This window comes from Oryctolagus cuniculus, chromosome 5, assembly GCF_964237555.1.
Source record: "Oryctolagus cuniculus chromosome 5, mOryCun1.1, whole genome shotgun sequence".
In the NCBI taxonomy this organism is placed as follows: domain Eukaryota; kingdom Metazoa; phylum Chordata; class Mammalia; order Lagomorpha; family Leporidae; genus Oryctolagus; species Oryctolagus cuniculus.
This window is the reverse complement of record NC_091436.1, coordinates 160,116,678-160,143,167: the sequence shown is the minus strand read 5'-3', so window position 1 is coordinate 160,143,167 and position 26,490 is coordinate 160,116,678. Positions and strand designations below refer to the sequence as shown.

At 45.9% G+C, this 26,490-nt stretch overlaps 1 long non-coding RNA gene across 1 annotated transcript in view; it reads right to left on the bottom strand.

Annotated features, from left to right (window-relative positions):
* LOC108177398 (uncharacterized) overlaps positions 1-25,323 on the bottom strand; it is a 43,583-nt gene extending 18,260 nt beyond the window's left edge. The window contains exons 1-3 of the long non-coding RNA XR_011388809.1: positions 25,191-25,323; positions 23,599-23,645; positions 879-1,050 (exon numbers count right to left, since the gene is read on the bottom strand). This is a non-coding gene — a long non-coding RNA (uncharacterized lncRNA). The remainder of the gene's footprint in view (positions 1-878; positions 1,051-23,598; positions 23,646-25,190) is intronic.
* Positions 25,324-26,490: the final 1,167 nt, after the last annotated feature.

Genomic DNA, 26,490 nt, shown 5'->3' with positions numbered 1-26,490 from the left:
AAGCTCAGGGGCTGGCGCTGTGGCATAGCAGGTAAAGCTGTTGCCTGCAGTGCCGGCATCCCATATGGACGCCGGTTTGAGTCTTGGCTGCTTCACTTCTGACCCAGCTCTCTGCTGTGGCCTGGGAAGATAGCAAAAGATGGCCCCCGCACCCGCGTGGGAGACTCGGAAGAAGCTCCAGGCCCCTGGCTTCGGACTGGCACAGCTCCAGCCATTGCGGCCAACTGAGGAGTGAACCAGCAGATGAAGAACTCTCTCTCTCTCTCTCTCTCTCTCTCTCTCTCTCTGCCTCTCCTCTCTCTGCATAACTCTTTCAAATAAATAAATGATTTTTTTTAAAAAGGTAAGCTCAAACAAAAATCAGAAGCTTAAAAAAGTTTAAACATCCAAATACCTCTCATTTGAATTTAAAAATTATTTTATTATTGTTGCTTATCTCTCAATAGATGAACAGCTAATATAAAATGGAGACAGATAAATGCATAGATGATATTAGATAGATAGATTGATAGATGATGTGATTTATAGAAAAAGGTACTGAGAGAGAGGGATAGGAGATACTATAGTATTTTTTTTTTCTAAGCTATTTGAAAGTAAATCTCAGCCCACCATGATACAGGACCCCAATAAATTTCAGACCACACCTCAAGAAACAGGATATCATAGCTGGATTCTGTGAGAGAAGAGGGGATGCATTTTTTAGCTAGACTGGGCCATTGAGGAGAATGATGCTCTAGAAATAAACTTGAAAAGAGAAGTTGGTGGATCTTCCAATAGGTGTGGAGAACTACAGCTTTGACTTGGACTTGGATTTTATAATTGGCCTAACAAGATGATACCAATTGTCTTCGTCTACTTGAACTGCTATACAAAATTACCTTTACTTGGGAGGTTTACAGGCAGCAGAAGTTTATTTCTCACAATTCTATAGGCTGGGAGGTCCAATACAATGGCAGACTTGCTTCTGGTAAGGCCCGCCTTCTGGTAACAACCAGCACTGTCTCCTGTGTCCTCACATGGTGGAAGGGACAAAGTGGTTGTCCAGAGTCTCTGCAGAAGGTCACAAATTGCAATCATGAGGACTCTAACCTCCTGACATAAAGGCCACACCTCCAAGTGCTGTCACCTTGCAGGGTAGGGTTCTGGCATGTGGATTTGGGGGAACCCAAGCATTCTGTCTCTATTCCCAACACCTAGAGGTAACAGTCAGCTCCCCTGTGCAAGAGGCACATTCAGCTATTAAGTTTTCTAAGAATTTCTTGTCCAGTTGGACTTGATGAGCAAAATAGTGCCTTTTAACATCTCTTCATGAAAAAACTGTGGGCAAGTTAGTTACAGAAGGACCGCATGGTAAAGGCCATCTATGACAAGCCAACAGCCAACAGCCAACATCAAGTTAAAGGGGGAAAAGCTGAAGGTCCGTTTCCCCTGCTTGCATTCAACATAGTCCAGCACAAGGACCTTTGACTACCTGTGTCTTGTAGCTTGTATTTGCACCCCCCTAAATTATCACGTTGACTCAAGAATAATTTTGTACAACAGACCACTGGATGAGCTTGTTTTTGCATCATCTTTAACTAAAAGACTGAATTGGAACATTGTTACAATTTAAAGAATCCTTCCAAAAGAGGGCACTGAGGGAGGGAGAGAGGAGGGGATGACATTATGGTTATCGCATTAAAATCTTACGTATGAAATCTTTTCTCTTTATATTAATAAGAAATTAAAAAAAATCTTCCTTGTCCCTTTCCTACTCCGTCATGATGTCTTTGCGTAGGGACAGTGATTACTACACTCAGGATCATTCTGTTTGATGTAGGTTCATTGCAAGATATTAATTTGGTACAAGTTAGCATTCTGTCCTCAGTTTAATAAATTGCTTTCTTGTGAAGCTTGACTGTAATTACATCATCTATTTGATCAAACAGTGCCAATGCCTCCATCTGTTTAGTATACAATATTGTGGCTATAAAATCAGATCTAGATTCAGACCAATATTTTTTAGAATACAAAAGCCAGTGCAGAAAAAAATATTTTGAGATGAAAGTCTTAAAGACATCTTCTAATTAATGTAATGGAACCTAGTCTCATTTATATTCCCTAATGTTCAGTGTATACATTCACTCCATTATAAACTCAAGGAAAAAAATTGTTGTATTTACTGCCACAGTAAGCAATATGGAACATTAAAAATAATATGTATCCACAAACAAGAGTGAAGATGGTGTGGCAATATAAAAATAAGGATATTATAACTGGACTGTATAGAAGAGCCTGACTGATTTCTTCCAACAAAGCATTTTATCAAAATTCATACATATTCAGCAAAAGAAATAGCATTCCAGTGAATGCAATGAACTGCTACTGAAGCCAAAACATTACTTCCTAGCATCTGTTGGTGGGAATCATGTGTGCTATTTAATGCAATGTGTTTTCACTGCAATCCCACGTTTATTTCCCAACCAGTGACTTTTCATTTAAACCAACATATTTTCCAGAGACCTGCATGCATGCATTTACTGGGACTGAATTAGAAGTCCAGGCAATGTGTTGGAGGCCAAACCAATGCATTCTGATGCAACTCAGCCAATGTTGCACAACCAGTATGCTGGTTCTCTAGGAATAAAGGCCCCTGAAATGGGGTGCAAGCACTCCATGCTGAGGATGAGGAAGGGAAACTGTGTCCTGGGTTCCAAAGCCTTGGCTGTCTCAAAACCCAAAGTGCAGTCTATGGCCTGAGAGCTTGTAGAAAGACAGGGTCTTGTCCTCACTGGAGACCTCCTGATTTAGAGTCTAAGTCTTAACAAGATCCCCCCAAGGGTGATTTCTTTTTCCTTTCTTTCTTTTTCTTAATTTATTTTTTTTATTTATTTGAAAGGCAGAGTTACAGAGAAAGAAGAAGCACAGAGAGACCCTCCATTCACTGATTCACTCCCCAAATGGCCACAACAGCCAGGGCTAGGCAAGGATGAAGCCAGAAGCCAGGAGCCAGGAGCTTCATCCAGGTCTCCCACGTGGGAGCAGGGGCCCAAGCACTTGGGCCATTTTCTGTTGCTCTCCCAGGTGTATCAGCAAGGAGCTAGATTGGCAGCCAAGCAGCCAGAACTCGAACCGGTGCTACATGGGATGCCAGCACAACAGGCAAAGGCCCAACCTGCTATACCACAAATCCAGATATAGGTGATTTCTTTGAAAACAGATGTCAAGGGTCCAGAGTTATGGCTCAGTGGCTTAGGCCCCTACCTTCAATGCCAGCATAACATATCTGAGCACCAGTTCAAGTCCCAGCTACTCTGCTTCCACTTGGGAAGGCAGAGGAAGATAGCCCAAGTGTTTGAGCCCCTGCCACCCATATGGGAGACCAGAATAGAGCTCCTGGCTTTGGCTTCACCCAGATCTGGCTGATGTAGCCATTTTGGGAGTGAGCCAGTGGATGGAATATCTCTCTCCCTCTATCTCTCAGTCTGTCTCTTGCTCTTTCTGTCACTCTACCTTTCAAATAAATCAATCTTAAAAAAAAAAAAAAGAAAGAAAAAAGAAAAGAAAACCACTATCAAAATTTGAAAAGCCCTTGTGACCAAGATGGTGGAATAGGGAGGGAGCTTGCTGCTTTAATCTAGGGGAAGATAGTTAAAAATAAAAAATGGAGAGAGTGCAATCTCAGGGAAGTTAGGTAGAAAATGGCAGGGGAAGCTCCAGGCAAATTAGAGGGACACTGTGGACCTATGTGGAGGGTGTGGATGTGCTCAACTCGGGAACCTAGAAGCCAAGAGTCTCAGCACCAGCTTTGGAGTGTGAGGTGAGACTAGACTGCAGCAGCCCAAGCCACTTGCAATAAAGTTGTGGGAAGAACCTGGCATGAGTCTAGCTTGGAGCCCTGTAGAGGACAGTGTGCCTGCCAACCTAGAGGGGAAAAAAGGGAGGCACATTTCTCTGTCCCCAACCACCTAGCACCAGTGTCCTATAACTAGCAGAGAGAGGGTGGGGGCCATTTTGGACATATGTAACAGCTGCACCAGCTCATATCCATGCGCCCAGCAACCAGCTGAACGTAGACACACGGGTCTGGCTGGGAGAACTGACAGAGGGGCTGGGTGCCCGTGACCGAGGGAGCCTTATGTGCTGGGACTGTGAAAACACTGTGGCTGCATATGAGGGTGCAGGGTGTGGCTAGGTCTTTGGACAGTCCCTGTGGGTAACTTCACATGTTCAGGGCTCCCTGATTCCCTGGTGAGGGTCATTGCTGTGGGATCCATGCTCACACCAAGGACTGCTTGGATCCTTTGTGTGGTTCTTGCGGCAGGGTAAATGATTATTATATCCACTGGGGCTAGCAACCAGGCACTTATCTCCTTGGAGGAGAGGAGGTGAGCATGCTTAAAAAAAGAGAGATTTACCACACCCAATTTGGGTGTCACCTTGGACACTCCCCTCACCCTGGAGCACTGAACAGAGCTCCCTGGCCACACCCAGCACACGCCTCAGGGTATTCACTGAAAGAGCAGACATTCCACTAAGCCACAGAGGCATAGTCCAAAGGTAAAAGCCATCAGAGGGAAAAAAATCCGATTGTCTCCACAAATGCCTAAAAATAAATGCAGCAACTCAAGAAACAAGAATAAGGAAGACAACATGATGCTTGCAAAGGAACACAACAACGCTTCAGTACTAGAATGTGAAAATGAGAGATTAGGGGCAGGCGCTGTGGTGCAGTGGGTGGAGCTACTACCTGCAGTGCCAGCATCCCATATGGGCACTGGTTCAAGATCCTGCTGCTCCACTTCTAACTCTCTGCTACAGCCTAGGAAAGCATTGGAAGGTGGCCCAAGTTTTTGCGCCCCTGTACCCATGTGGGAGACCCAGAGGACGCCCCTGGCTCCTGGCTTCGGATTGGCCCATCTCTGGCCATTGCGCCATTTGGGGAGCGAATCAGCAGATGGAAGATCTCTCGATCTCTCTCTCTCTCTCTCTCTCTGCCTCTGCTTCTCTGTAGCTCTGCCTTTCAAATAAATAAATAAATCTTTTTTTTTAAAGTGGAGATATTTAAGAAATACTGGAAACGAAATTCAAAAAATTGATCATAGGATTACTTAGAAGTAATCATTATCAAACAGATTAACAAACTCCCAGACACTCAGATACTTTCTGAGGCATTTCAAAACACCTGCATCAAAGGTTGCATTAATTTGAGAGGTATTAAAACATGTTCAGTACTGAGACGATTTGTAGCACTTACAGTATATACAAAGCAGCATTAGACTACTGTGGTTCACATTTGAGAAACACAGATTTAAGCTTTATGCTATAATGTGCAATGGCCAGGTCTGGGCCAGCCTGAAGTTAGGAATCAGAAACTCCAACCTGGTATCCCACATCAGTGGCAGAGGCCCAGGTGTTTGGGCCATCTTCCACCACTTTCCCAGGTGTATAAACAGGAAGGTGGATGGGAAGTGGAGGAGCAGACTCCACCAGTCCTCTGAGATACTAAGCACCACAAGTAGTAGCTTGACTGATGTGTCACAATGTCAGTCCCAGCCAGTTCCCTGTTTGTAAGATGCTTTGGTTTGATTATGGTTTGTTTTCTTCAAAACTCAGGTTGAAATTTCATCCTCATTGTGAGATATTAGGAGGTGAGACCTTAAAGAGGTAATTAAGGCTTTGTCCCTTAACTCACTCATGGAATTAATGGTTAATGAGTTGTTTCAAGATGCATCTGCTATAAAAGTCAGTTTGGCTGGGTCTCTCATGCTCTCGCTCCCTTTGCCATATGATGCCCTGCACTGCCTCGGAGCTCTGCCAGCAAGAGGGCTATGACCGCAGGCAGCTTCTTGGTGCTGGACCAGAACCATGACCCAAGATGAAGCTCTTTTCTTTATAATACACCCAATCTGTGATATTGTGTTATTGACTACAGAAGATGGGCTAAGACAACAGACATTTGGATTATTCCTAATGTTTCTTATTTTATTAGAATTAGCCACAAACTGTGCCACTGGAACACCCTTGACCGCCTATCTTAGTATGTTTGAGAATATCTTCAGATTATACCCCTAGAAATGGAATTTTAGGGCAAATAAAAAGAAATATAAATAAAGGCATGAGGCAATACATTTGTTCTCAGTAGTACTCGAATTCAAATTAAACAGCAGGAAACTACTTCCCCCTTTTCTGGTTGGCGAAATTTTAAATGGAGTGATTTGGTTGGATTATGAAAGGGGAACAACCATTTAGGAGCCTCCATGCAGAAGCCTTATACTCCCAGAGTGAGGGTCTGGAGGCCTCTAGGCCAAGAGGGTTATCCTCAGATGGGAGGACTGGGAGCCTCGGACGACCTGAATCCCACATCCGACAGCCCCTAAATAACCCTTCAGTCTGTGCAAGCTGTTTCCCTCAATGCAGACAAGCACCAGAGGGACAGCGAGAATTGGCCCCAGTGCCAGCAACCCCATGGAACCCTCACTCCCATCCCCTCTCCTCTTCCTGCTGTAGTCCAATGCCGGGACTATCCTATGGCCCCGTCTCCCCCCCGCAGGTGGCTTTATTTTGGTCATCCTGTTGCCCTTCCCAGCACCTGGACCTTAATCGAGGTTGCACTTGGCCATATTGCCAGGGATCCTGTAGAAATCCACAAAAATAGTAGTTGAGTGACTGGGCCCCCTCCTCCCCAAATGCTTCAGGTTTTCTCGCGTGCACAGCCCACCTCCTCCCTGGGGCCTGGGAACTGTACATTGAGACAGTTTGTGTACTGCTGCTCTCCAAGACTATATGTGTCTATTTTGCCTATATTTGAGTAACAATGACATTCATTCAAATTATCTTTCAGTGGACTCAGAAATCAACTTTTTTTTTAAAAAAAAGATATTTATTTATTTGAAAGACAGAGTTACAGAGAGACAGAGGCAGAAATAGAGAGGGAAGTCTTCCATCTGCTGATTCACCCCCTAGATGGCTGCAACGGCTGAAGTTGCGCCAATCCAAAGCTAGGATCCAGGAGGTTCTTTCAGGTCTCCCGTGTGGGTGCAGGGCCCCCAGGACCCAGGCCACAGCTGAGAGCTGGATTCAAAGTGGAGCAGCCGGGACTCAAACCAGCGCCCATATGGGATGCCAGCACTGCAGGCAGCAGCTTTACCCACTACACCACAGAGCCAGCCCCAAGAAATCAACTTTGAAAAAACACTATATCCCACAGTGCCAAGATTCACAGCAAACAGAAGTCACCTACGGTGCACCAGGCACATGGGCCCTTCCTTGCAGGTATGGGTACATCCTGGGCAGAGATGCCCTCAGTGGGAGAGCAAGCCCCACTCCAAAGAACAGCTCCTCTCACAGCCAGGTTCAGTGCCCACTCCATAGCACGAGGCCAGGGAACATCGCTCTAGCTCCTGGTATCACACCTCTGGGAGTGCACTCATTTTGCTACTGCTACCCTTTCATGGGACACATTGCCTCTAAGTGTCGGATGCAGGCATTGAAGGGGCTCTCCTGAATTGGAAGAGAAGGCACGGGTCATAGTTTCTACCACGTTGAGGGTGGACTGGATGACTAGTCTTCTTTCTGGCCCTCCTCATACGGGGGGCGTTCACAAGCAGTGATAGGAGTGGCAGCTTGGGCTGGGTCCCAGGGAGAAGGAGGGACAAGAGTTGACATTGTCTCCCTCTGAGTTAGCTGAGCACAGATTGAGTCAGTTGCTTTGCCCAGAGTGTCTGGTGAGGCCTGTTTAGGTCGTTCCTAGTGTGTGATTGTGAAACAGACGGACATGTCCCAAGAAAACATGCCTTCATGCCCTACACAGTGACCTCTGTCTAATCTCCTGACTTGTTCTAAACAGAGTTCAGAATTCCAAGCCAAGGTTGGGATTTGGCAGGAGAAAGAGAACGGCATTAGAATAAGCTTTGTCCATCTCTGGACACTGAAATGAGACAGGTAATGGCCTGTGGCGAGTTTGGAGAGGACTCGACAGGAAGGGTTATTTACAAGGGGTAGAGGTCAAGATCTGGTTAGGCGCTTTCTTTTCCCCAGGATTTTGGTTCAGGTACCACCAGATGAAAATGAATTCTAAGGGCAAATCTGAGAAACAGAAGAAACCTCCAACAGACAGGTATAGAGGTGTGTGTAAGTATTTACTGAAGGCAACAGTAAGTCTTCCTCACTGTTAACCAATCACTTTCTTCCCCTTGGCCATGCCCCTCTATACTGCTCAGCCAAAGAGCAAAGCAGGGGATGGTGGGAGATGGGCAGGAAGAGGCAAAGCTTGGCCAGGTGTGGCTCTGAGGTGTTTTTTTGTTGAATCTCATTTGCCAAACCCACCTCTGGGACCATGTGAATTATGACTCAGCTAAGGGAAAATCATTTCAGCTAAGGAAATGCCCTTCTAGAATTAGCTTTTGGTTCAAGTGAGAAAAATACGGGCAAAAGATACCATATTTAAGAATGCAAGTTTAGGGGCAGGCATCGTGGTTCAGCAGATTAAGCCGCCACTTGGGACGCCCACATCCCATTTTGGAGCGCCAGGTTTGAGTTCCATCTCCACTTCTAATTCCAGCTGTGTATTGTGCACTCTGGGAGGCAGCAGACGATGATTCAAGTGCTTGGGTCCCTGCCACCAACATGAGACTCACAGATGGACTTCCACGCTCCTAGGTTTGGCCTGGGACAGTCCCTGCTGTTGCAGACTTTTGGGGAGTAAATGAAAATAAATTTTAAAGATATAAAAAATATCAGAGGCTTAACAGTTATGATATTTCAGGGTGCAAGAGCCAGAGACTCCAAATTTCTCTGCATGGTAGTACACATGAGTATTACCAGAATGCAGCTCTGTAAGGAGCACAGCAGAGCAGACAGTGTGAGGAAGGAATAGAGCCTGAAGGCCATTCTGATTATGGCAGAACTCTCAGTCACCTGTTTGTTCCCTCAGAACAGTCTCCAGTTGTGGTGACCCAGCCTCCCATATGTCTACTTCAGGGTCGAGCTGGTTTGGTCAACCACCTCTAGTTTGGGCACATTCCTTCCTTCCCCTCCCTTCCTCTCCCTTCCTTTCCCCTTTCCCTTCCCCTTTCCCTTCTTAAGTTTCCTTTTTTTAAAAAATTTATTTAAAAGATGGAGCAATAGAGAGGGAGAGAGAAAGATAGACAGATCTTCCATCTGCAGGTTCATTCCCCCAGCGGCTGCAACAGTCTAGGTAGGTCCAGGCCAAAGCCAGAAGCCTGGAACTCCATCCACATGAATGGCAGGATCCCCAGCACTTGGGGCAGCTTTCATTGCTTTCCCAGGTGCATTGGCAGGAAGCTGGATTGGAAGCAGAGCAGCTAGGACTTGAACTGGCACTCCTATGGGATGTCAGCATTACAAGCTGTGGCTTAACCCATTGCACCATAATGTCAGCCCCTGCCTTCATTTTCAAATTCAGCTACAAAGGTCATCATGAAGACTCTTGAAATGATTAAAAAAAAAAAAAAAAAAGCAAATTCTTTGTCCCTGAAGTCTCATTACATAAACTGTCACTTGAATGTACTCATGAATGACAACCAACAATGAATGATGAAATTTTATTAACACAGTTAATTGATAACTAAAATTAATTTATTAAGGATTTTGAGTCAATATTGTAGCAAGAAGGCATGATTGAAATTTTGTAAGTCCTTTGCTATGCACATTTTTACACTTTTTACAAAGTGCTTTTGAACCGCAGCAATGGGCAAGGGTCATTTTTCACTGGGGCACAATAGAATTATCTTGAGTTCTTGTGGTTTTCAATAGCTACTGTTGATTTTAACTAAATTGTTTATTAAAGGAACAAAGTTTTGTGATTAGTTTATTCCAGTTAGCCAAGCAACATTGTCTTGAATATGATATAGTATACATAAGCCTGTAATGTTTTGTAATTAGTTGATACAAAAGTATAGCAAGAATGCTATACTTTTGTATCAACTAATTACAAAACATTATGTTTTTTAATTTCATAGAAATTTAATTTCATAGAAATGAAATATTAGACCATGGAATTCAGTGGGATAAGAAGGGAAGAAATGATATGAGGGCAATGAGGGAAGAAAAAACATTGAAGGGGCGGTGTTATCATGCAGCAGGTTAGGCCCCACAGCCTGTACTGCCCGGATCTCATATGTGTGCTGGTTCAAGTCCCAGCTGCTCCACTTCCAATCCAGCTCCCTGCTAATGCACTTGGGAAAGCAGTGGAGGATAGCTCAAGTCCTTGGGCCCCTGCACCCACGTGGGAGATCCAGAGGAAACTCCTGACTCCTGGCTTTGGCCTGGTATAGCCCCAGTCAATGTGGCCATTTAGGGGCTGAACTAGTGGATGAGATCTCTCTTTCTCTGTAGCTCTGCCTTTCAAAAAGAAAGAAAGAAAAGAAAAAATGTTGAAGCCCCAGAGGAGTCAAAGGATATGTGAAGATGGAGATACAAACATGAATAGGAACACTGAGCAGATGGTGGTAGAAGGAGAGTGAGTTATGGAGATTATGTAATGTCAGGGTTGTCTTTACTGGTAATGACAAAGTCGAGGGTTTGGCCAAAGAAGTGAGTGGCTGAACTAGGGTAGACAATAAGTAATAGGAGGAGAGATCACAGAATTGAGAGACAAGGGTGTTGGAAGGATCATCTAAACTGATGTTGAAATCAGCAAGGATTAGGGCAGTCACAGGGTTAGATAGAGTGGCAGTGTGCCTCTAAAAGGAAAAAGCATGTCACCTCAAGGTTAGTAGACAACTGCCAATAAGAACCATGGTGGAATAGTCTGACAACAACATAAGATTCATAGCTGGATGAAGAAGGAAGGGAAAATGGTTTGGAAGCAGTAACAAGGAATGAGGAAGAGATTTACTGCATCCCTGTTCTCGGTGGCCCAAAGGTTATGAGAGAGAAAAGACCACTTGGGGTATTTAGGGAGAGCAGGGTCAGTTTCTGTGGGAAGCAGAGGGGGAAGAGAATGCTCATGGCTAAGTTTGAATGAAGACATTCAGAATCGCCTCTAAACGATGGACTGCAGGATGTTGTTCCCACAGATTTTGGTTGATTTAGCAAACACAATCATTTAGCTAGCAATAAGTCTTTTTTTTTAAGCTTCTCTTTGTGTTGCTGGTAGGTGTTGAAAAGGAGGTTGCTGTTATCAGATAATATGAGATCAGGTGGTAATTAAAGCTCCATGGATATAAGGTTTTATATATATATAGTTACATTCAGTGTGATTTTTAAAAACCATTTATTTATTTGAAAGTCAAAGTTATACAGAGAGAGAAGGAGAGGCAGAGGGAGAGGTCTTCCAACTGCTAGTTCACTCCCCAATTGGCGGCAATGGCCAGAGCTGGGCCTGTCTGAAGCCAGGAACCAGGAGTTTCTTCCGGTCTCCCACGTGGGTGCAGGGGCCCAAGGACTTGGGTCATCTTCTACTGCCTTCCCAGGCCACAGCAGAGAGCTGGATTGGAAGTGGAGCAGCCGAGACTTGAACTGGTGCCCATATGGGATGCTGGCACTGCAGGTGATGACTTTTCCTGCTACACCACAGTGCCAGACCCTTCATTTATATTTGAGAAAGAAAGATTCCCTAACCCCAGGCAAAACTGCATCACTTGATGGCTTTAAAAAAAATTTTTTTATTTATTTACTTGAAAAGCAGAATGATAGAGGTAGAATCAGAGAGAATGATCTTCTATTTGCTGGTTCACTCCCCAAATGCCCACAATAGCTAGAGCTGGGCCAGGCCAAAGCCAGGAGCCTCAAACTCCATCTGAGTCTCCCATGGGAGTGGCAGGGACTCAAGTAGTTGAGCCATCATCTGCTGCCTCCCAGAATGCATTATTAGGGAGCTGGATCAGAAGCAGAGTAGCCAGGATTTGAACCAGGAACTCTGACGTGGCTGCAGGCATCTTAGCAGTGGCTTTAACCCACTGCACCACAATGCCCACTCCACTTGTTGGCTTTTGATTGTGATTCCAGAATTTCTTATCCCCTCATAAGTTATCCCTTATCAGCAAGTCTTCCTCTGACTCCCTATTTAAAATAGAGACAGGGCAGGCCTGTACCAATGGTTTAGTGGCCTGCACCCCACATCAGAATGCCTGGATTCCATTCCTGGCTCCAGCTCCTGACTCCAGCTTCCTGCTAATGCAGGCCCTGGGGGGCAGCAGCGATGGCTCAGGCAATTGGGTTCTTGACAACCACGTGGGAGACCTGGATTGAGCTCTCAGATTTCAGTTTCTACCCCAGCTCAACTCGAGCTGTTGTGGGCATTTGAGGAGCGAACCAGTGGATGAGAGCGTTCTCTCTGTTTTCAAATAAATACAAATTAAAAAAGAAAATAAAATAGGAGCTTCCCTCCATCATTCTAATATAGGTTCTCTGCTTAATTCTATATAGCACTTATCATCACCTAATACATGTTATTTATTATCTTTATTGTTCCACTGTGAGAGCACAGACTTTGTTTTTGTTTATGGATTTATCTAGGTATAGCCTAGATGTGTGTGCCCAGCAGACAACGGATGAATGAATGGTTGAATGAGTGAAATGCCTCTGTCCAACAACAGCCACTACAGTTTAGAGTAAGGAAAAAACAGGCTTTGGAGAAAAAATTATAACTATAAACACTAGTTCTCCAAGCCTGTTTCTTCATCTAGAAAATAGAGGTGATTATAAGATCTCTCAGGGTTGAAATTAAAGAGTAGGCTGGCGCCGTGGCTCACTTGGCTAATCCTCTGCCTGTGGCGCTGGCATCCCGGGTTCTAGTCCCGATTGGGGCACCAGGTGCTTGTCCCAGTTGTTCCTCTTCCGGTCCAGCTCTCGGCTGTGGCCCGGGAGGGCAGTGGAGGATGGCCCAAGTGCTTGGGCCCTGCACCCGCATGGGAGACCAGGAGAAGCACCTGGCTCCCAGCTTCAGATCGGCGTAGCACCGGCCGTGGTGACTGTTGGGGAAGTGAACCAATGGAAGGATGACCTTTCTCTCTGTCTCTCTCTCACTGTCTATAACTCTGCCTGCCCCCCCCAAATTAATGAGCAATCACATATAGTAAATATATTATGGGAACTGGTGCTGTGGTGTAGTGGGTAAAGCCCACCATGTGTAGTTGCTGGTATCCCATACGGGCACTAGTTCAAGTTCCGGCTGCTCCACTTCCAATCCAGCTCTCTGCTTTGGCTTGGAAAAGCAGTGGAAGATGGCCCATGTCCTTGGGCTCCTGCACCCATATGGAAGACCTGGAAGAAGCTCCTGGCTCCTGGCTTTGGATCAGCGCAGCTCCAGCCATTGTGGCCATCTGGGGAGTGAACCAGTGGATGGAAGATAGATCTCTCTCTCCTTCTCTTTCTCTCTGCCTCTGCCTTTCAAGTAAATAAATAAATCTTTTAAAAAATTCAGAGAGAAAAAGTATAAATAAATAAATAAATATAGATATTTATGTATATGTTATGGGATGTCTCCCCAGCACCAAAGACCCTTTAGTTGTCCCTCCCTCTAAACCTAGGAGTGACCTTCTTTAAAGCTAAAGCAGTGGGGCTGGCACTGTGGCATAGCAAGTAAAGCCACCACCGGCAGTGCCGGCATCCCATACGGGCACCAGTTGAAGCCCCCGGCTGCTCCACTTCCGATCCAGCTCTCTTCTATGGCCTGGGAAAGCAGTAGAAGATGGCCCAGCTCCTTGGCCCCCTGTACCTGTGTGGGAATATCCAGAGGAAGCTCCTGGCTCCCGGCTTCAGATCAGTGCAGCTCCAGCCATTGCAGCCAACTGGGGAATGAACCAGCGGATGGAAGACCTCTCTCTGTCTCTCTTTCTGCTTTTTCTTCTCTGTGTAACTCTGACATTTAAATAAATAAATCTTTAAAAAAATAAAGCTAAAGCAGGGCCCAAGGACTCAGGCTATCTTCTGCTGCTTTCCCAGGTGCATTAGCAGGAAGCTGGATTGGAATGGAGCAGCTAGGTCTTGAACTGGTACCCATATGGGATGCCAGCCTCGCAGGAGGCGGTTTAACTCACTGCGCCACAGTGCCAGGTCCATGGATCCTCCTTCTCTGAGCAAGTTCTAGCAAATAAACTTTTCTTCAACAGCTCCTAAGTCCCCTTATCTGCAGTCACAGATGCACAATATTGATACAGTCCAGTAAACTCTATGCATATTCTGCACCCAACTCCACCTACACACACATACACCTGTGCCCTTCCTTCCTTACCGCTTCTCAGCCCCAAGTCCACATTCCCTTTGCTCTGCAATGTTGAACCTAGGGACTCCTCAAGCTGCAGTTCTCCTCTGCCTCAGAGGCATGAGTGGGGGGATGTGAAGGCAGGAGGAGGAGGGAGAGGGACTGTCTTTCTTGCTTGCTCACAGTCCCAGCAATGGCACTCCATTGTTAACAGCAGCTAGTTCCAGCCTCCCCTCCCTTCAGCCTCATGGAGTGGGCATCTGATGTTGTGGTTAAGAACCAGCTGTGCCTGCTTGCCAGCTCTGAGGGACTGGCTTTGAGTCCTGGCTCTGTTCTCCATTCCAACTTCCTGCTAATGGACACCCTAGTAGGTAGCAGGTGATGGCTCACACAGTTGGATCCCTGCCATGCAAGCGGGAGATCTGGATTCAGTTCCTGGCTCCCAGGCATTGCAAGTAAACTAGAAGACAGGCGGTCTCCTTCTCTTTCTGTTTCTTCCTCTCACATTGACAAGAACATGTTATACCAGCAGCAGCAGCCAGGTGGCATCCCCTTCTGAGAGGTCTGTGCCTCAGCTTTCTGTGCCTTGTATTAATTTCCCAGGGCTGCCATGACAGATCACCATACATGGCATCACGTATGACAGTAGGAATCCATGCACTCACAGTTCTGGGGCTGGCCATCAGAAACTGAGCTGTTCACAGGGTCATGCTCCCTCTGAAGTCTCCACAGAGGAACCCTATTGCCTCTTCCAGCTTTGTTGAGAGTGTTGCCAGCAATCCTTGGTATTCCTTGGCTTGCAGTGTGGCATTTTGCTTGTTTGATTTTTGCTTTTTCAGCTGTTCAACACCTATGTTGTCAATTACCTTGATTGAATTTTCTCTGTTGGAATGCATTCTGTGACATTTTTTTCCTGACTTGATCCTGGCTGAAACAGTACCTATTACTGGAAGAAGTTCCAGGAATCAGACTATTAAAAAAAAAAAAAAAAGACTCTGGGGTGAGACTGGGAATGCCTGCTTGGACTTGAAGACAGCGCTGATTTTGCAGACTGGATAGTGTCCATGTCATGCTGTCCCATCAGGATAAACCGCATTGCTACCTCTTGTGATTGTGATGCAGTGCTTAAGGAAGGAGCTCCTAGAAGGCTAATTAGGTGCTTCACTTGACCATTTTGTTCGCAATACTTCTTACTGAGGCTGTGGGGTGTGCTTGGCTTTGCTTAAAATAACATTCATTTACCAATTTACAGTTCTCTGTGTCACAAATACCATAGAGCTGGGTTGTCTGTTCCATGTCTTACAAGGTAAAGTCAAGGCATAGGCTGGGAACCTGCTCAGCTCCCATAGGCCACCCCCATTCCTTTTCACATGGCTGCCTCCTTCCTCAAAGCTGGTAATGGGAAATCACTGCTGCTTTGAACCCCTCAAGCTTCCCATCTCTGACTTCCTCGTTCTCTGGCCCCTGGACCCAGATTTACAGGTCTGCCATGACTGAGTCAGGCTCAGCCGGATAAGCCTCCTTTTGATAAATTCAAAGTCAACTGATCAATATCCTTAATTGCCTCTGCAAATTTTTCTTACCACAAAATGCAACACCATAGTGGTACTAATATCCACCAAGTTCATGGGCTCCACCTACAGCCAAGGGGAGGAAATACAAGGCCTGTCCACCATAGGTGGGTCTCAGGCCATCTGAGAATTCTGCCCTCCACAGATAGACTATCTCTGGCTGCCCTGAAGAGCTTATGGGGGAAAACAGAATACTGAACTCTCAGCTCAAGACAGAATCAGAAAATCAGAGGTGTCTATGACAGCTCTAAAAAATTTTTTAAAGCAGTATGTATCTCTTTGCAACAGCGGGGTAGACCTTGCCAAAAATAAGAATTTCATTTTGTGGGTTGAAGAATTACAATAATAAGTTGACTTCACAGACTTGTTATCTCTCTATGTGACACACAGAACACTGAGAATGGATGAGACATCTGCATGAGCTTAGACAAAGCTGAGAATTTTATCTATCTATCTATCTATCTATCTATCTACTTATGAGAGGGACAGAGAGAAAAAGAATTCTCATTCATTAGTTCACTCTCCAAATGCCTGCAATGGCTAGGGCTGGCCCAGGCTAATGCTAGGAGCCTGAAACTCAATCTGTTTCTCTCATGTGGGTGGCAAAGGACCAATCACTTGAGCCATCACCTGCTACCTAAAAGGGTGGGCATTTGCAGGAATCTGGAATCAGAAGTGGAGCCAGGCACTCTGATACAGGATGTGGGTATCCCAACCAGCAACCTAACCAACATGTGAAATGCCTGCCCCAGAGCTGGTCACTTAGAATGGCTAAGATTATCTTGTCAGCAGAAGCAACACTTCATATGTGTGAGATTAACTTTTATTTGCCTGAAACCTTGTAATAACTTCACCCAAGGCAACTGCTTTCCAAGAGGATGCCTAGGAGACTGCTTCCAGATGTTCACAGGAAGGGCCAGCATTGTGGCGCAGTAAGTTAAGTTGTCACCCATATCAGAGTGTCAGTCCAAGTCCCAGCTGCTCTGTTTCTGATCCAGTTCCCTGCTAATGTGTCTGCAAAAGTAGTGAAAAATGGCCCAAATACTTGGACCTCTGCCACCCACATGGGAGGTGTGGATGGAGTTCCAGGCTCCAGGCTTCAGCCTGGCCCAATCCCGGCTGTTGCAATCATTTGGGGGAATGAATCAGAGGAAATGAGGTCTCTTCTCTATGTCTCTGTCTCTTTTTCTGCTCTCCCCCAACCCCTCGTCACTCTGTTTTTCAAATATATAAATAAGGAGCCAGTGCTGTGGCGTACTAGGTCAATCCTCTGCCTGTGGTGCTGGCATCCCATATGGGCACCGGGTTCTAGTCCCGTGTGGGGAGCAATTCGGACTAGACTAAGTTACTGGAATTAAGACTTATCCTATGCATCTGCTCTCCCACAATATGGCGCTGGGAGAGAAGAAAACAGCTTCTACACAGCTGCCTCCAGTTCAGCCAATAAACTGTAGGACTTGCTCCTGATTGGAGGAGAGCAGCGTACTCGGCGTGTGGGCAGCCGAGTTGGGATTGGCAGAGGAGGACTATAAAGGAGGAGAGAGACGGCATGCACCAGGAACATCTAAAGGGAACATCTAAGGGGAACACCTGTGCAGCCCCCGAGAGAGCCGGCCGGCGGTGTGCCGCTCCCCTGCGGAAGTGGGGAATGTGGCCAGGGGGAACCGCCCTTCCACGGAGGTGGAAGGGGCAGTAGCCAACCCGGGAAGAACCAGCAGCAAACCCAGGGAGGGCCGAGCAGACAAAAGAACAGCGCAGGGTCCTGTGTCGTTCCCCCACGAAGAGGGGGAGCGACAGTCCCGGTTGCTCCTCTTCCAGTCCAGCTCTCTGCTGTGGTCCCGGACAGCAGTAGAAGACGGCCCAAGTGCTTTGGCCCCTGCACCCGCATGGGAGATGGGAAGAATCACTTGTCTCCTGGCTTCAGATCTGCACAGCTCTGGCTGGCCGTTGCAGCCATTTGGGGAGTGAACCAATGGAAGGAAGACCTTTCTCTCTCACTGTAACTCCACCTGTCAAGTAAATAAATAAAATCTTATAAAAAAAAACCACAAATATATAATTTTTTAAAAAACCCTTTGTGTTTAGTAAAGTCCCAGTTTACAATATAAACATACAAAAAAGTAACTTTTTTATACATTAATGATGAACTCACTGAAAGAAATCAAGAAAGAAATCCCACTCTCAATAGCCATAAAAATTATCAAATATTTAGGAATAAGTTTAGCCAAAGAAGTAAAAGATCTCTACAATGTAAATTATAAAACAACGATGAAAGAAATCATCAAGAACACTCACAAAAAGAAAGATACTCCTTGCTCACGGATTGGAAGAATCAACATCATTAAAATGCCTGTGCATGGAGCAGATACTATGGTGCAGTGGGTTAAGTCCCTCCTTGAAACACTGGCATCCCAAATGGGCACCGGTTTGAGATCCAGCTGCTTTACTCCTGATCCAGCTCTCTGTTGGTGTGCCTGTGAAAGCAGCAGAAGGTGGTCCGAGTGCTTGGGCCCCTGTCACCCATGTGGGAGACCCAGATGGAGTTTCAGGCTCCTGGCTTTGACCACTGCAGCCATCTGGGGAGTGAACCAGGTAATGGAAGATTTCGCTCTTCACCCTCGCCCTCCTCTCCTTCCTCTCCCTCTCCCTTTCACTCCCTCTACCTCTCCCAGTTCTGTCTGTAAAATAAACAAATCTTTTTTAAAAAGTCTATATATTGCAGAATACTGTGTATTGTTTAATACAGTATATAACTTCATGAGAGAAGTGGAGAGCTTTCCTCCTGAGCGAAGAATATTGATTGGGAAACCATTTGCCTCACAGAGAGGTGGTCCCCACTCTCCCTTTCAGTCTTGGCAGACAAGAAGTACCTTGAAAACAGTGACCTAAACAGAGGAGCTTAGAGTCTTACTTAGGTGCATCTCCACAGAAGTCCCGAAAGGCAGGCTGCACCATACAATTTCCTTATCGCACTGGAGAAGTATTAACTTAGTTTTCATTGTTTGCTCTTTTGCTTTAAATATTTTTCAAATTGTCATTTACTCAGCAAGGCCAGTGTTACTATTGCATGATATGCATTTATCTCATCCAAAATAATGCCTGTGGTATCACTCAGCACAGTGGGGTACTACAAAACCATCTGAATGTGCCCCCTGATTGAACTTGGGCCATTGTAGTGTCTTCAGTACCCCATGGTGTTTTTGGTTGTTGCTCTTTTATTGTTGACCCATGGCTGGCCTGTTTTCTAATTTCCAGAGAAACCATGTCCCAGTAATACATTATTGCAGATAACTGTCTAAAACCAGTGTATGATTCTGCCTTCCTCACTTTTACTGGGCATACCCACACACCAAAAAGCAGAACAAGTCTCATATGGTGTTCCTTGGCATGGCCAATTTACCTAATTCTGAAATATTCATCCCCTTGAGCAAGCCTGTGGGGAGGAATAGAATAACACAAATGTATTTTGTCTTTTCTTCAGATGAAAAATAAGTTTTTCTTTGTTTTTTATTTTTTATTTGTAGAGTCAACTAAGTACCCATCATTTATATTTAAATGTTATTCTTTTATTCTTTGAGGGTTTTTTTTTTTTTTTGAAGTGATTGTTTTTGTAAACAGGGTGACTGGGCAAACACCTTTTGGGGGTCCTGGTTTTAGTATTTTATTAGTTATCTCAAGACTGAATATTAAAATAAACCCTTTGTAGGAAACTTTCATCCTGGGGCCAGCACTGTGGCACAGCAGGTAAAAGCCGCTGCCTGCAGTGCCGGCATCCCATATGGGCCCCTGCCCCCAAGTGGAAGACCCAGAGGAAGCTCCTGGCAGGCATTTGGGGGGTGAACCAGCAGATGGAAGACCTCTCTCTCTCTGTCTCTCCTTCTCTGTGTAACTCTTTCAAGTAAATTAAAATTAAAGCCGCTGCCAGGCAACACCACACAGAGTAACATATCTGTTTTGTCTCTGGTGGTGCAAGGTTTTTAAGCATGGCTCATAACTGGTAAGATTTTGTAGTGACAATCTGGCAGTATCCTTGCATAGCTATTTGGGTAAGGACATAAGTCAGTTAAAGGTCAACCTTTAGGTCAACCTATTAAAGGTCAACCATATTCAGAAATCAGAGTAACTCAGCCCAGCTAAATATTCATAAGAAACATGCCTATAACTCTAGACTTCTAGTCTAGGCAACAAAAATTAGAGGTGGGACTGAGCACTCCCTTGACTTTCATTCTCTGGCCTGATTTAACAAAAACCAGGAGGAAAAGAGAGCTGGGCATCAGAAGCAATGTAAAGATGGGTGGCAGGCCTATTACAGGCAGCTCTGTGCAGTGATCTGCCCTCAGGGAGACCCAGCAGGCCAGTCCACTGCAGTGGCTTTCAATGTGGTAAGCCTGGGCCTCAGCAGAAGTCAGCTTATAAAGAGCCCTGGGAGCTCTACCAAGAGTTGGATCACTAAAAATGGACCTGCCCTGGAGTCAAAGGACTTCAGGTCAGAGCCACAGATCTTATTGGCTCTAAGATGAAAAGCCCTTCACTTCGCCCAGTCTCCAAAGTGACCACCACTATTGAGAGAATGGCCAAGTAGGGTCAGTAACATTGCAGACAGAGCTGTAAATTTCCTGTTGGAGATGCCACCTGCCTTTACCTGGCCAGCTCTCCTCCCAGGCCAGGTAAGTAATAAAAGTCAACAGAGTGCCTTCCCCAAGGAGGTTCACACCTCCCTTAAAATGTACCCTATGTAAAAAGATAAATAGGTCTAGGTCCCTTAACTTACAAGGCCTAAAGCCCACCGGGTTATTATCAAGCCCCTTCTATCAGGTTCTCTTTGCCTCTCAATCGGAAAACTTATTTGTAACTTGGACAACACCTTTCTTGACTCCTCTAACAGCAACTCTGTCCTTTGTTCTGGACCCTGTCTGGCCCACTCCTGGGCCTCATTCCCTTGTAATTTTGTTGCTTTTTTTTTTTATTTTTACAGGCAGAGTGGACAGTGAGAGAGAGAGACAGAGAGAAAGGTCTTCCTTTGCCTTTGGTTCACCCTCCAGTGGCCGCCACGGCCAGCGTGCTGCGGCCGGTGCACTGCGCTGATCCGATGGCAGGAGCCAGGTACTTATCCTGATCTCCCATGGGGTGCAGGGCCCAAGCACTTGGGCCATCCTCCACTGCACTCCCGGGCCACAGCAGAGAGCTGGCCTGGAAGAGGGGCAACCGGGACAGAATCCGGCGCCCCGACCAGGACTAGAACCCGGTGTGCCGGCGCCGCAAGGCGGGGGATTAGCCTAGTGAGCCGCGGCGCCGGCTAATTTTGTTGCTTATTAAAGTCAGTGGTATACAGACATTCTGTACATGTCCTGTGGGGGCAGCAGTAGTATCTCTTAAACAGTATTACCGTAAGTAGTGTACTTCAAAATGTAAATTACCTTGTTTAAAACTGTGACTTTAGCATCTGTGTAATTAGTGCATATGGTATCTACTCTCCATTATCAAGATAATTCATTATTAGGTAAATTTGGCTAGTAGGGAGTACAGTTCTGTGAGCAGTGTTTCCTATTAAATATCAACTACTGTCTCAGTTACACATAGCAGCAGCAGCTCCGCCTTGCTCAGGAAAAGTAAATGCACACAGTTAAAAAGTTAAAGACATGCTGCAGATAGCTAGTCATTATTCTGTGTATAAAAGTAGAGCAGAAATTAAACGCTGAGGATTTCTGTAAATTCTTTGTTCTCTGTAGTAGATTGCCATTTATACTCCCAACATGTGTGTACTGATGATCCTCTCCCACACTAATGAGTGGCTTTTCTCCCGGTTTTGGCTGGAATCTGCTTTAGTCTCACCCTGTCTCTATACTATAGTGTCTGTTTAAGTGTTTACAGCTGGTGATGGAGCAAACCAAGGCCTTGGGCAACCAGGGGATCAACCAAATGCTACTACAGAAATGCGCTCAGCTCCCCACCCAGGAGACAGCAGCTTAAGACATCGCCCCATGGCAGCGCAGAGTGCCTCGTTGCCCCACGTCAGCAGGGGTGACTCTGAAGACGGATCGTCATCCCTCTGCACCTCTTGGACATCTGGGACTGATGTGGTGGGCTGTGCGCCACTCTGGGAAAGAATGCTGCTTTTACACCGATCACTCGGGCCTAATAAAAGATAACATGGCTGGCTAAGGTCAGGGAGGGGCTGGCAAAATGAAAAAGAGAACGGGAGGCCTCTCAGGGTGGTTTGAGTCTTGGTTCAATTGTTCTCCGTGGCAAGCCACCCTACTATCAGGACTCATAGGGCCCTTGTTCTCCTGATTTTAATTTTAACGTTTGGCTCTTACATTGTTAACAAACTTGTACAGTTATGAAACAGAGATTGGACACCGTTCAATTAATGGTCCAAGGGTCCCAATATAAACCCTTAAATGCTCATAAAACCTATAATATGTCAGTCCAAAACCCATGATTGGGTTTTTCAAACATGTGCAAAAACAAGAGGGAAATGAAGAACCAAAGTGACTCCATTTTAAAACAATAAAAAAAGCAGCCTCCGTTTCCCATAGCAGACCCGAGTCCTTGTAAAAGCAGTTATTCAGGCATTCCGGAGATATCAAAGCTTACCAGGGACAGCTAGGTAGGCCAAGGACAGCACAGTAGAGATTGCTAAACAAAGTAACTCCCTGCGCCCAGAGCTTCCGTGCTGTAAGCCCCCACTGTAACTCCCTGTACCCAAAGCTTCCATGCTGTTTGTAACTCTTTTTTCCTGCTGATGTAGTCCTTTTTCTCCTTTAAAAATTCTCCCAAACAAAGACTGGGGCCTCACTCCTTCCTCCGCTGCGCGGGTTGGTTGGATGGGGTCCCTGTCGCAGCTTGTACTCCCAAATAAACCTTGCTTTTGCAGTTCGGTGTGATTGACTCTCTGGGGTGTCTCTGCGGGGATCTAACGATCTGGCGACTCTCTGGAGTGTCTCTGCGGGGATCTAATGATCTGGGCACAACAAAACCAATAGTTAAGAATATTGTACTACTGAGTCCAGCACTGTGGTGTAGTGGGTAAAGCCACCACCTGCAGTGCTGGCATCCCATGTGGGCACCGGTTCAAGTGCTCCACTTCCGATCCAGCTCTCTGCTATGGCCTGGGAAAGCAATGGAAGATGGCCCAAGTCCTTGGGCACCTGCATCCACATGGGAGACCTGGAAGAAGCTCCTGAATCCTGGCTTTGGATCAGTGCAGCTCCAGCCATTGCAGCCATTTGGGGAGCAAACCAGCAGATAGAAGAACTCTCTCTCTCTCCCTCCTTCTCTCTCTCTCTCTCCTCTCTCTGCCTCTGCCTGTCTGCCGTAACTCTGCCTTTCAAATAAAGAAATACATGTTTTTTAAAAAGTTGTAGTTCTATAGTTTAATGATCTGTGATTACTTTCAAATTTACTATATATGGGTGAGATGGTCATCTTTCCATTTGATTATTGCTTGTAGTCCTTACCTATATTCCTGCTAGCCTAGGGTTTTTTTCTTTTTTTACTAGTTGAACTCTTTATTCATGGACCATTAAGCCCTTGAATATAATGTAAGTTAAAAATATGTTATCTCAAAAACTTGAGGAAAGGGAAGGGAAGGAGGAAATGTGGGAGGGAGATGGGAGAGAGATAAAGGGGATGTCGTTATACTCCTACAATTATATCTATGAACTATATTGAATCTGCTGAAAACTAAAAAAAGACATTCTGACCTTATTAAAAAATAAAATCCCTCTTAAAATATATGGCTTTAATTTTGTAGCCGTACAGTTAAGTCTGAGTTCAGAACCAGAACCTTTGTAGTTGAGTCAACCTCCACAACACCTAAAAGGAGCTGTGATTCTTATCAGAGCAACACTAAAAGAAATATAAAAGTTGACTTACAAATGTGATTTTCTAGAGAGTAGGACATCCGGCTTCCTGGTGAGGACCTTTGAAAAACGAGCAACAGAAGTGCAAGTTAAGAATGGGTGGTGTGGAGAAAGGCAAGAAGACTTTTGTTCAGAAATGTGCCCATGCCACACTGTGAAAAAGTGAGGCAAGCACGGGACTGGACCAAATCCCCAAGATCTAGTTGAGCAGGAGACAGGTCAGGCTGTTGGATTCTCCTACACAGATGCCAGCACGCACAAAGGCACTGCCTGGGGAGGGGACACTCTGACGGAGTACTTGGAGAATCTCAAGAAATAAATCCCTGGAACCAAAATGATCTTCACTGGCATTAAGAAGAATGAAAGGCAGACTTTATAGGTTATCTCAAAAAAGCTACTTAGAATACTTGGCCACTGCCTTCTTTATGACACAACAGGAATGTCTCGTGACTTGATATATATATATCATAACTTAATTCTCATGTACCAGAATTCAGGTGATGAATGGCTGACAGAATATTTTTGTTTGACAGTCCTGATTTAAGATTGCCTTGTGTGATCAAATAAATGACTGGGTTTGCAGTAATTCCAGTTCAGTAAATGCGATCATTGTTTTCTCTTTCTAAGGATATGATTAGACTTAATAATGTTCAACTTTTCACAAAAATTGTATGCCATCCCCAAATCTGTTGGGAGGCTGGATTTATATTTAAGTACTGGGGAAACTGCTTCATTGTCTCAGAACCAAGTAAGTAACTTCTGTTCTAGTTTACGTTCTTTACCTGCTAAGGCAAGAGCTGAAGCTAGGTAGCGATGTCTACTTCATATTTCTGGTCTTAACTACGACACTCAGAACTTCCTGTATCTAAACGTTTGCCTTTCACTTGAAGGGCATTTCAGTGTCTTCATATATCTATATGAATATTTAACACTTCTCACCTTTTATAGATGGTCTTCAAGGTCAGGTACTCTGAAAGTCAGCATGACCAGGTAGAGTAACAAGTTAAACTCCACTTTTGAATTCTTTACTACCTTAGATAAGTTATAATTCAGGGTTATCTATAAACAGCTATTTGGAAACACATAAAATTCAACTACGGTGTATTTGTGTTTGGCAATGGTGCTTTTGTCCATTCATTAAATGGACTAAGGTAGAGGAGATACACCATCAGCACAAAATTTCTAAATTATGTAATCACAAGACTTAATTTTAAAATTTACGGATCATGAAAAAATATTTTTCGGAGGAAGAACACGACTGTCACTTGCAGCCAAAAGATTAGCGTCACTTTTATTAATCTTTTTAAAGAATCGACTTACATTTGGTTCCTTCTATTAGTTTTCCTTTATTCTTACTAATATTTTCCTAATTCTGATATCTATTTATCTTATGAATTTTCACTCTTCTATTTATTCGCAGCTATACATTTTTATCTAACACTTCTTTACTGAAACTCGAATTTTTAAAATGGGTTTCTAGTCACACGTGATCGTTGCAAACGTGTATTTAGCAGGGACCTTTCCCACATACGATGAAAACAAGCCTAAGAATAAAGTCAACGCACAGAGCAAACGAAAATCACGTTATTAGGGGGGAAATCTCACCCGTGACGACTTAGACGTCTTAATTATATAAGCAAACAATTATGCTTTTCGTAAACTTTGAGTTTCTGCAGCTTCAAAACGAAGCCGAGCCGCAACGTTACCAGCGCGGGTAGCGTCGTTTCTGGCGCGAGTTGCGTCCTTACCAGCGCCAGCTGCGTAGTTACCTCGGGGGCAGCGGCCTCGCTCGCGCGAGCTGCGTCGTTACTACGGGAGCTGCGCCGTTACTACGGGAGCTGCGCCGTTACTACGGGAGCTGCGTCGTTACTACGGGAGCAGCTGCGTTACTTGCGCGAGCTGCGCCGTTACTACGGGAGCAGCTGCGTTACTTGCGCGAGCTGCGCTGTTACTACGGGAGCTGCGTCGTTACTACGCGAGCTGCGCCGTTACTACGGGAGCTGCGTCGTTACTACGGGAGCTGCGCCGTTACTTGCGCGAGCTGCGTCGTTCTTTGGCGCGAGCTGCGCCGTTATTTGGCGGGAGCAGCGCCGTTCCTTGCGCGAGCTGCGCCGTTACTACGCGAGCTGCGCCGTTACTATGGGAGCTGCGCCGTTATTTGGCGGGAACTGCTTCGTTAACTTGCGCGAGCTGCGCCGTTACTACGCGAGCTGCGCCGTTATTTGGCAGGAACTGCTTCGTTACTTGCGCGAGCTGCGCCGTTACTACGCGAGCTGCGTCGTTACTTGCGCGAGCTGCGCCGTTACTACGCGAGCTGCGTCGTTACTTGCGCGAGCTGCGCCGTTACTTGGCGAACGCGGCGGCAACGGCTGTGGCGAGCGGCCGGAGTTTAGTCAGCATCGGGGAAGCAAGCGCGCTGCCAGTCCCTCGCAGCAGCGGCCGCGTCGGGCCGCCTTCTCGTCGGGGCTGGAGGAAAACGTCGCTGTTTCCTTCAAAGTTGCATCAGTCTAGTCAAGGAGAAGAACCCCGCTCCATGCTGTCCCCGAGGGCACCTGCGGGTGCGGGCTGCCGGACACCGCCACCGGCCCGGACAGCTGGCGCGCCTGCCTCGGGGCTCCGCGCCTTTATTTAGCCCGGAATTCGCAAGGCGGCCTCGATCAGTGGTCCTTTTTGATGGCTGAAGAAAAGCGTGTCGTTGGGAGAAGAAAACGAAGGAGACGGCCCTGGCATCTCCTGTCCACAAGTCCAGGGCGCGAGCCGGGCCCTTTTCTTATCAAGAGGGCGGAGGTGTGAGAGGAGACGGCCTGGAGCGGGATCCGCGCATGCAGAACCGAGATGGCTGAGAAGAGAGACTCTGCCTCGGCTGGCGGCCAGAGCCCGCGCCGGGCCGGGCGCGGTTCCGGAT